The sequence below is a fragment of the Protobothrops mucrosquamatus genome, unplaced genomic scaffold (genome assembly GCF_001527695.2).
Source record: "Protobothrops mucrosquamatus isolate PMUCROS unplaced genomic scaffold, P.Mucros_1.0 scaffold_159, whole genome shotgun sequence".
Taxonomy (NCBI): Eukaryota; Metazoa; Chordata; class Lepidosauria; order Squamata; family Viperidae; genus Protobothrops; species Protobothrops mucrosquamatus.
In genome coordinates this window covers 907994-919979 of record NW_015386235.1, presented here as the reverse complement: position 1 = coordinate 919979, position 11986 = coordinate 907994, and positions in this window count along the sequence as shown.

The following is an 11986-nucleotide window of genomic DNA, read 5'->3' as shown; positions in this document are numbered from 1 at the left end:
CTATCCACAAAGGTCACAAATGGTGACCTCCTGACCCCAGGATGCTACAACCATTATAAAGTGGCCTAATATTGATCATGGGACTGAGGGGATGTTGTGACAAGTTTTAAGCGTGACCAATTCTAAGTCACTTTTTTTTTTAGTGCTGTTGTCCTTTTGAACAATGACTAAATGAAGGTTGCGAGTCCAGGACTACCTGCCCCACGAAAAAGGCTTGTCTGCATTTAGCTTTCTTTTACAGGAGAAGAGTTCAAGAACTGTTCAGTGTTCCAGCTTTCCATTCTTGGACATTGTCCATGTTGAATGTTCTGATCCTATTGTTTCCAGTCATGATCTTGCCTCCCCTTGACAAACACAGGTTAAAGGTTAATTCCTTGCTGCAATGACAGGGTGGTCCTTCTCATGGGAAGTATACCACCTAAAGCTAACAGTTTGTATGCATAAGATCCCTGCCTTTGTCGTAGCAGATGTTGATTGGCTGGCTTACCTGTCTGTTGCCATACTGGCCGAGGGTGCTACTGGATTTATTGGGAGGATTTAGGCAACGGATGAGAAGCGTTTGGTGCAGACGTTGGGTAAGGTTTGAGATAATTTTTTTGTTATCTGAAAAACTGACCTGTGTGTAAGATTTGCTGGTTGATTTATAGATTTTGTAATGTTTCTCTTATGATCAAAGATTATATGGGAGTCCAAAATTCAGGGCTCTCCTCCGTATTTGGAATGATGGGTGCAGTTTGAGTTTCTAAATCTCAGAACTTAGAAAGCGAAGACAAGAATCTTCTGGTACAGAAAACAAAAGTCGTGAAAAAGGCTTTTGTTTCCTTGTCTCAAATTGAAACCGAAGGATAATTCGGGGTGTGTATGTAAGATTATCATCTGACAAAGGATAAGTAACAAAAATAATTATTTAGTAAACTGTTAGGTTTGTTTTTTATGTTTTATTGATTTTTTAATTTTACATTTAAGTATTTAAAAAGCAATGTGGCAGCTGAGTTAATAGATAATTCAATGACATACAAATATCTTTGGTATAAGTCTCAAACTACCACATTAAATATTTCCTCTCTTTTTCCCTTAGTATTTACTGTCTCATGTTTAAACTAATACAATTCTTATTATATCAATTAAATAAAAATAACATTCTTACATTTATTAATAATTTTTAGCTTATACATATCCTGGTTATTTTAACATTTAGTCTTTAGAGACAATCAATGTCCTAATTAGTTTTTCCCAAATTGTGGTTTAGAAAATGCTCTGACTTTTTAGGATATGTATTGCAGGTGGAACTCAGAAGTATGTTATATTGGCCTAGGCCTAGGGTAAAACCAGAAATCTGAAACATTTAAAACCTGCTGTAAATGAAAACATGCCTGGATAGCCAGAATTATAAATGCCTTTCACTGGACATTCTTGTTTCTTTCATGGTGAGGCTTGACTTACTTGATAGACTGTTTAAGATATGAAAAGTTGAGAACTACATCTTTACTAGAATGTATGAACCTGGCCACTGTGTGAATGATAGATAGCAGGATATTGTAACTATGGGTTTTTCAAATCTTCATTATTTTAATGTTGACACAAATTTGATGGCACTTTGTCAGGCTTAGCTGACAACAGACAAAGCTAAGGAATGTTGAACTAGTTTACTACTAAAATTAGGGTTTCCCAAAGAGTGCTAGGGCAGTTGGGAAATTGAACAAATAACTCAGAACAAAGTGACTTTTTTTTACTGTGCCAGGAAACACTGCTATAAATAAACTTGATTTGCCACACACTGATTAAATCTGCTGTACAGCAGTCTACTGTATAAGTCATTCTGGTTCTTTCTAGAGATGTGGAAGCTCCAATACTGTATCCACCCCCCACAGCTTCAAATTGTCAAATTTGAAAAATACTGCTAAATAAATGACAAAATCAGTATGATCAGAGAAGTACTGTCTTCTTGCAAATAGTATATATCAGTGATGGCGAACCTTTTAGAGACTGAGTGCCCAAACTGCAACCCAAAACCCACTTATGCATCATCAACTGCCAGGTGGGCGTGGCCCATTGGGTGGGCGTGGCTGCGGTGGTAATGGCAGACTGGGTGGGACTAAAAAGTTCAATCAATTTCAACTTTGCAAGATCTTTTTTTTTCCCGCGAGAAGTTGAAATTGATTGAACCTTTTTTTTTTTTTTGCACACGGCGGCGGAGGCCTAAAGCGAAAAGGTTTTATAAAACCCAGCTGAAGGCCTAGGACTGGGGCGATGGCATGCGTGCCCACAAGAGGGCTCTGAGTGCCGCCTCTGGCACCCGTGCCATAGGTTCGCCACCACTGGTATATATGAAGAAGTGCTTGAAAATGATCTGAGCTGTGCAGATTTTCCTCTCTTCTCTTTTTAAATTGCTTGTCTGTTTTGAGTTCTGAACACTTAGCCTCTAAGGATTAGAAGTGTGTAAAAGATGGCTGGGTTCTTTGATGTGATTGCTGGGGGAGAGGGGAGAGTGAGGAAGTACAACAGCTTGCACTATTACCTGTGATTAAGATGATAATAGAACTGAGCTATAAGAGGTCTCTGCATCTCAATTAATATAGCCAGTGAGGTGTGTCTTCACAGTTTATTGAATAAACCATGGCTACTTGAACTCTGAGTTATAATTCCTTGAATAGGTGAGCGATTATATAGATTTGTTAGATAAGTAGTAAGTAAATGATACACAACTGACCAGAAAAACGAGAAGGCGGTGAAGACTATGTACGAATCCACATAGCCTCAGCCACCTTCCACCAATCGGTTTGCCAGTTGGGCGGGTAAAGAAAAAGAAACTCCTATAAGAGCCCTGCTTTATCATAGCAGACATTGATTGGCTGGGTTACCTGTCTGTTGCCATACCGGCCGAGGGTGCTATTGGATTTATTGGGAGGATTTAGGGAACTGATGAGAAGCGTTTGGTGCAGAAGTTTTGCAAGCTACGTTGAGTAAGGTTTGAGATAAAATTTTTGTTATCTGAAAAACTGACCTGCGTGTAAGAGTTCCTGGTTGATTTATAGATTTTGAAATGTTTCTCTTCTGGTCAAAGATTATATGGGATAGATGTTGTGTTTAGGGGCACAAATCTTTTATATACTGTATTTGCAGAGTGCCTCATTACAGCCCGTGGTATTAGGGGTTTTTTTGCACAAGGTCCTGGTAAGACCATCCTCCTGATTTGCTTTTGAGTCCAAAATTCAGGGCTCTCCTCCGTAATTGGAATGATGGGTGCAGTTTGAGTTTCTAAATCTCAGAACGGAGAAAGCGAAGGCAAGAATCTTCTACTACAGGAAAAAAAAAGTCGTGAAAAAGACTTTCCTTGTCTCAAATTGAAACCGAAGGATAATTCGGGGGTGGTGGTGGTGTAAGATTGTCATCTGACAAAGGATAAGTAACAAAAGTAATTATTTAGTAAACTGTTAGGTTTTTTTTAAATGTTTTATTGATTTTCTAATTTTACATTTAAGTATTTAAAAAGCAACGTGGCGGCTGAGTTAATCGATAATTCAATGACATACAAATATCTTTAGTACAAGTCTCAAACTACCACATTAAATAGTTCCTCTCTTTTCCCCTTAGTATTTACTGTCTCATGTTTAAACTAATAGAATTCTTATTATATCAATTAAATAAAAATAACATTCTTATATTTATCAATAATTTTTAGCTTATACATATCCTGGTTATTTTAACATTCAGTCTTTATGGACAATCAATGTCCTAATTCGTTTTTCCCAATTTTTAGTTTCCCATTAATATTAATATTTAAATTTAACATTTAATATTTATAGTTTCCAAGTTTTAAGTAACCAAAGTTCCCTTTATCACAATTCATCACAAAGTCTAATATTCAGTATACATGTCTTATCTATTTGAATATATTTGAATTTCTCTTGTTTCAACATCAAATACATTCTTCTCTTAATGTCTACTATCTCATATTTAAGCTAGTACAGTTCTTATATCAGCTAAGTAAAAACATGTTTATTACATTTATCAATAGATTTTTAGCTTATGTATATCTTAATTACTTTTACATTCAACCTTCATAAACAAATCAATATTCAAATTTAATTTTTAATATTTATACTTCCAGGTTTTAAATGACCAAAGTTTTCTTTATCTCAGTTCATAACAAAATCTAGTATTCAAAGTACACATCTTGTCTGTTTGATTATATTCTATTTTAATCCTCACTAATAAGTCAAAAACCCAATTTTCTTCAGCTTTATTCTAGCTTTCTTTCTTTGCCAACTTTGCCTTCCATATCCATGCTTTTAAGTCATCAAAGAGATCTCCCTCTGTTATTATATAGTTTGAAATAAGAAAGACCACCCAGTTGCCATTTTTTTGGAAGGGCTAACAAATCGTCTCTCTATTTTTCCATCTCAGTGTAGTTGTCCTGAAATGTTTATCTTCCCTTGGGTCTGTTCTTCTTCTTCTTCTTTTTTTTTTTTTTAATTTTATTGATTTTTCAATTAAAAACAATAACATAAATATGATGCAGTTAATCACAATATCAACCAAAAAAAATAACACTACTCAATACATTCATGGAAGTGTCTGGTGCCCCCCCCTGCACCCCCCCTCTTTCACTTTCCATACCTTCCTCCTCCCTAACCTCAACCTCTCCTCCTTCCTCCCTCTCTCCTACTTCCCTTCCTCTCTCAACCATCCCGTCTGGTGCAGTTGGGGTATCCACCGGGCACCTCCTTAAAAAAGTATCACGTATATAAATCTACAATACATCAGTTTATATACATCTATCTATTCCCTTTCCCCCCTCCCCCCCCCAGGACTTCCCAGAGCTGAACCAGGTAGTAAACACACAATAATCCCATTCTATCCAAAGCTACTCATTATTACAACACACTAGTATAAACTTACTGTGACTCTAAAATAACATTAAAATTCATACAAATTTTATAAATATAACAATTATTTGTTTTTATATATGTTATATAAAAAAGAAAATTTTTTAATCAAAAGCTACATGATAATTATTCAGTTCATATTTTCTCTGAATATAATCTATCCATCTTCTCCATATTGAGATGAATTTCTCCTGAGAATGATCCTTCAGGTATGCGCATATTTTTGCCGTCTCCGCAAAATACGATACCTTCTGTCTCCAATCATCCATAGTTGGTAATGTCTTTTTTTTCCAATTTTGAGCAACTAATATCCTTGCTGCTGTTATACAATACAACATCAATTTCATTTCTTTTTGATCCAAATTATCCATAATACCCAATAAAAATAGCTGCAGTGTAAATTTTATCTTTTTCTTAAAAATCTGTTGGATAATCCACCAAATCTTAATCCAAAAGGCTTTAACATCCCTGCAAGTCCACCAAATATGATAATAAGTTGCATCCATATTATCACATCTCCAACATTTTGGTTGCAAATTCGGATACATGCAAGACAATTTTTGGGGATCCAAATGCCATCTATAAAACATTTTATAAAAGTTTTCCCTTAAATTCTGTGCTTGAGTGAACTTGACATTTCTTACCCAGATTACTTCCCAAGTTTCTAGCATTATTGGTTCTTGAATATTTTGTGCCCATTTGATCATACAGTCTTTAACTAGTTCTGTTTCCGAATCAATTTCTATCAAAACACTATATATTCTCCTAATATGGGCTCCACTTTGATCTTTAATCTGTTTTATCAAGTTCACATNTTCCTTGTATTGCATGTTCCGGAATAGCCCACATTGGAATTTTTAAATTTACCTTATAAGAATACTTTTTCCATACTCTCAAAAGTGCAACTCTTAAAATATGAGTTTTAAAAATACGATCAATTTTCTTATCAAAAAATAAATAAGCATGCCATCCATAATATAAATCCCAACCTTCAAGTACCAAAATATCTCTATTAGTTAAATTAATCCAATCACTAATCCAAGTTAAAACCACCGCATCATAGTATAATTTTAAATTAGGGGCTTTAAGGCCCCCTCTTTCCCGTGCATCTTGCAAAATTTTAAATTTTACCCTAGGTTTTTTCCCCTGCCAGATAAACCTGTTGATACCTCTTTGCCACTGGGTCTGTTCTTCTTCTTGATCCTCAGATTTCTTCTGGTTTATATAGAAAGTCTTTTCCATTTTCAGTGTTGTCAGTCCCTTTTCTGGGTTTTCCGTTAACTGTGTTTGTTGATCAGTTGAATCTTCTATCATAGTATTTGATTGTTCCATTTTTTCTATTACATTCTGTGTAGTTGATTCTTTACTTGTAATCAAAGTTTGGGTTCGTATATCTAGGCTGACATCTTGTTGTTTTCTGTAGCTTCTTATTTCATCAGTAGCTCTAAGAATAGTTTCATAAATTTCAACATAAAGAAAATCTGTTCCTGATTTTCATCCATGTTCTCTTAGTGGTGTGTTAAATTAAAAGCTTTACAATCAGAGAATAAAAATAATTTTGTCACTGAGTATAGAACACAGCTGGGCTTCTCATAGCTGATATCTGCCAAGGTTGCAAAAGTCTTATCTATAGTCTGGGCTTCAAGCCAAGTCTCTTTTAGGCAATAACAAGTTATAATATCAGGTTTAGCCACAAAATGTCACCCATACCGTTTAGGATTTTTTTTTTTAAGTCCAAGATTTTTATAATCCTTTTTCCAATTTTGCTTCTTTTTTTGTAAGTAAAAACCCAAATCTTCAATAAGAATAAGAAATCTTTTAGTCCTCAAATTTTAGAAAGATAAAAATCCAGTTAGAATCAGGTTATTCTTTCAACGTTTTAAACTCCCCTGGATAGTCAGTCGCCGCTATTTTTAGAGGTGGGATAGAATTTCCCGTCCCTCTCTCCACAAGGGGAAAAATATTTTGGGCAGCTTATACGGGTAGAAAAAATATTTAGGATTGAAGAGAGGTTCAGATCTCACCCAGTCTCATCCACGCTGCTTTATAGGTGCCTAGTGGTAGGCCATATTTCTATAGCCGGTCTTTCGTCCACCGGTTTGGAGGGCTGCCCCGGATGGAGTGGAAAGGCTACTGCCCTCCTGCGATCAAGCAGGGCTCCCCTCCTTGCTTGTTGCCCCTACTGGGTGACTTCCGACCCTTTTCATGCTCTGCATCTCAATTAATATAGCCAGTGAGATGTGGTTTCAACATATTTATTGCAGCAATTATTTTCTATAAGGTGATTTTGTTCCCAGCCTCTCTAACCCTCTTGGCCTGCAATTTCCTGCCCCTCGTCCACATGTACTACAGCTAGAGCACTGTGAAATAGAGGGACCCTTCCAGTCTCCAGCGCATCACCTTTTGTTGGTAGGTAGTACAGCCCGATTGGAAGCGCTCATGCAATACACTAACCCACGATCTGGATAACTGCAGTTTTTTATCACACTTGTTGGAGACACAGATGCTAAACAATGGTTTATTTAGACAGAATGTATACATGTTGCAGAAAATTTGTTGTGCTTTAACGCGTTGTGTGAATGAAAGTGGGTGATAAGTTTATTGTGCGCCCAGCCATGGTAGTTTATTCAATAAACCATGGCTACTTGAACTCTGAGTTATAATTCCTTGAGTAGGTGGGCGATTAGATAGATTTGTTAGATAAGTAGTAAGTAAATGATACACAACTGACCAGAAAACCACGCCAGAAGGCGGTGAAGACTATGCACGAATCCACATAGCCTCAGCCACCTTCCACCAATTGGTTTGCCAGAATACTGTATGATGTCAGAGCCTACGTTCCCATTAGTTGCACGGGTACAGCAAAAAAACTCCTATAAGAGCCCTGCCTTTGTCATAGCAGACATTGATTGGCTGTGTCTGTTGCCATACTGGCCGAGGATGCTACTGGATTTATTGGGAGGATTTAGGGAACAGATGAGAAGCGTTTAGTTCAGAAGTTTTGCAAGCTACGTTGAGTAAGGTTTGAGATAAAATTTTGTTATCTGAAAAACTGACCTGTGTGTAAGATTTCCTGGTTGATTTATAGATTTTATAATGTTTCTCTTATGATCAAAGATTATACGGGATAAATGTTGTGTTTAGGGCGCGTGGTATTAGGGGTTTTTTTTGCACAAGGTCCTGGTAAGACCATCCCCCTGATTTGCTTTTGAGTCCAAAATTCAGGGCTCTCCTCCGTGGTTGGAATGATGGGTGCAGTTTGAGTTTCTAAATCTCAGAACGGAGAAAGCGAAGGCAAGAATCTTCTGCTACAGGAAAAAAAAAGCTGTGAAAAAGACTTTTCTTTCCTTGTCTCAAATTGAAACCGAAGGGTAATTCGGGGTGTGTATGTAAGATTGTCATCTGACAAAGGATAAGTAACAAAAATAATTATTTAGTAAAATGTTAGGTTTGTTTTTTTATGTTTTATTGATTTTCTAATTTTACATTTAAGTATTTAAAAAGCAACGTGGTGGCTAAGTTAATCGATAATTCAATGACATACAAGTATCTTTAGTACAAGTCTAAAACTACCACATTAAATATTTTCTCTCTTTTCCCCTATGCTATCATGTCCCCCTCGTCCTTCTCTTCATTAAACTTGTTGTTGTTGCTGTTAGTTGCGAAGTCGTGTCCGACCCATTGCGACCTCATGGACAACGTTCCTCCAGGCCTTCCTGTCCTCTACCATCTTCTGGAGTCCATTTAAGCTCATGCCTACTGCTTCAGTGACTCCATCCAGCCACCTCATTCTCTGTCGTCCCCTTCTTCTCTTGCCCTCAATCTTTCCCAGCATCAGGCTCTTCTCCAGTGAGTCCTTCCTTCTCATTAGGTGGCCAAAGTATTTGAGTTTCAACTTCAGGATCTGGCCTTCTAAAGAGCAGTCAATGTTGACCTCCTCTAGGACTGACTGGTTTGAACGCCTTGCAGTCCAAGGGATTCGCAGGAATTGGGTATGTCATTAAACTAGACATACCCAAGTCCAGCAACCCTTCCTTATATGTTTTAGCCTCCAGTCCTCTAATAGATATAATATCATGTTTAGCTACAAAATGTCACCCATACTGTTTAGGTTTTTTTTTTATCTTCAATAAGCATAAAAAATCTTTTAGTCCTCAAATTTTAGAAAGATAAAAATCCAGTTAGAATCAGGTTATTCTTTCAACGTTTTAAACTCCCCTGGATAGTCAGTCGCTGCTATTTTTAGAGGGTGGGATAGAATTTCCCTTCCCTCTCTCCACAAGGGGGAAAAATATTTTGGGCAGCTTATATGGGTTAATTTTGGAAATGGAAAGTGAACAAGTCAAAGAAACAATGATAAGATGGGCGAAAAACTTTAGCTACAATATAGAACTAGAAAAGTGGCAAAAGCTATGGGAGAGAAATTACAAATTAACAATGTCAACGTCATATGAAGAAAACTTGTATAGAATGTTTCATAGATGGCACTTGCCACCAGCAAGATTAGCAAAAATGTTTAAAAATATGTCAGATAGATGCTGGAAATGTAAGAACAACCCAGGCACGTACTATCACATTTGGTGGACATGTGGCAAAGCTAAGGCTTATTGGGAAAAGATACATACGTGGTTAGAAAAAATATTAGGTGAACATGTTGATTTTAAACATGAACTTTTTTTACTAGGTATAATACCTGAAAAGATTAATAAGCAGAGTTTATATTTAATTTTACACATTACCTCAGCAGCGAGAATAATCTGTGCGCAATATTGGAAGAATGAAGGATGGCCATCAGAAGAAGAAATAATCAGAAAAATATTGGAATGCGCAGAGATGGACAAATTAACTATGAGATTGAAAGATAAACAAGACACAGACTACTATCAAACTTGGGACTTATTTTATCATTGGTTAGAGGAAAGAATGAAGGATTAGTAATCGAATATGTATTAGCATAGCTAACCCCAGACAGTTCGTTGATTGGAAAATTAACACATGTATGCAAAAGAAAATCAATAAAATCTCTGTAAAAAAATAGTTAGGATTGAAGAGAGGTTCAGATCTCACCCAGTCTCATCCACGCTGCTTTATAGGTGTCTGGTGGTACGTTTGACTTCGGCTGTCTGCAGCTTAGTGACAGGCCATATTTTTATGGCTGGTCTTTCGTCCGCCGGTTTGGAGGGCTGCCCCAGATTGAGCGGAAGGGCTACCGGTTTGCCGATGCAGCCGCCATGGGTGCTTGGAAGATGAACTCCATCTTCCTAGTCCAGTTTCGCATCGCTGGGGGCCCCTAAAAGGGTCAAAAAGTCACCCCGAAGAGGTGACCAGCAAGGAGGCGCTTTCGCTGGATCACAGGAGAGCGATAGCTCTCCCGTTAGAGCTGGTGTTCCCTCCAAACTGGCGGATGAAAGACCAGCCATAGCAATATGGCCGGTCACTAGGCTGTGGACAGCCAAAGTCACACTTACCATCAGGCAACATTAAAGCAGCATGGAAGAGACTGGGTGAGATCTACCTCTCTTATATTCTAACTTCTTTTTTTACCTACAGAAGCTGCTAAAGTACTCTTCCCCCTGTGGAGAGGGAAGGGGGATTTTAGCCCTCCCTCCAGAAACAGCGGCGACTGACTATCCAGGGGAGTTTAAAACGTTGAAAAAATAATTGGATTCCAATTGGAACTTTATTTCCTAAAATTGGTGGATTAAAAGGTTCTCTATTATCTTTTTTTTTTACTTTCTATTTTTATTGAAGATTGGGGTTTTTCCTCATAAAATAGAAGAAAAACTGAAAGGATTAAAATAACTTTTGAGTTTCAAAGGAATTTTTTAAACAGTGGTGTGACATCTTGTGGTTAAACCTGAAACTGCAATCTGTTATTCTTTAAGAGACTTGGCTGACAGCCCATAAAATAAGATAAGATTTATGCAACCTTGAACACCAGCTGTGAGAGACCTAGCTGTGCTCTTTATCTACTGGGGAAAAAAACCTGTAAAAGCTTCTAATTTAATTCATCATTATGGAAGAAGACCAGGAACAGACTTTTCTTATGGAGGAAAATTTGGCACAAATTCTTGATACACTAAAAGCAACTTATCAAACTCTTTTTAACAGTTGGTGATGAAATGAGACCTTTTACAAAAAATTAGGGAAAGCAGCTCAGATATGCAAGCTCAAACTTTGATTATAACTAAAGAATCAACTATACAGAATACTACAAAAACCCAAATCTTCAATAAGAATAAGAAATCTTTTAATCCTCAAATTTTAGAAAGATAGAAATCCAGTTAGAATCAGGTTATTCTTTCAGCATTTTAAACTCCCCTGGATAGTCAGTAGCCGCTGTTTTTAGAGGGTGGGATAGAATTTCCCTTCCCTCTCTCCACAGGGGGGAAATACTTTGGGCAGCTTATACGGGTAGAAAAGACCTCCGGAGCCCAGATCCATGGCTGTGGAGCGATTTTGCAGCCCCCCAGTGGCCCAATCCGGGCTCTGGAGGCCTGGAAAAGACCTCCAGAGCCCAGATCAGGCCACTGGGGGGCTGCAAAATCTCTCTGTGGCCATGGATCCGGGCTCCGGAGGCCTTGCAAAATCACTCTGCTGCCATACCTGTACTCGTGCTGACAGCTTAGAAGAAACCAGTTCTTCCATTCAAAAAAAGGTGCCGGAACGCCGTTCCATGCATTCTATGACAAAAAAAGCCCTGTGTATATATGTATGTATATATGTATATTATATATGTATATATGTGTATTTGTATGTTCAGATTTTAGGATAAGTTCTGTTTCTATTTTGTCAAACTGAAAGAATCTGATCATAAGTTGTGCTTAACTAGTTCTCTGTATTTAATGCAGGTGGGTCATTTTCTACCAGAAGAAGCCCTTGCCTTTTTTACTGGCTCAACTCACACTTTCTCAACCCACTATGGTTCTGGAAGCAAAACCCGATGTTGTCCACCACCCATACTGGCCTCGGAATTTGGAACTCCAAAATTACATCCCAAATGACCGACCCTCATGGCAGCTCTTGACATTCGTATTTTCTACTTCAGGAATTCTCTTGCTATTGACTTGGTTTGTAGCAGGTTGGCGAAGCAAGAC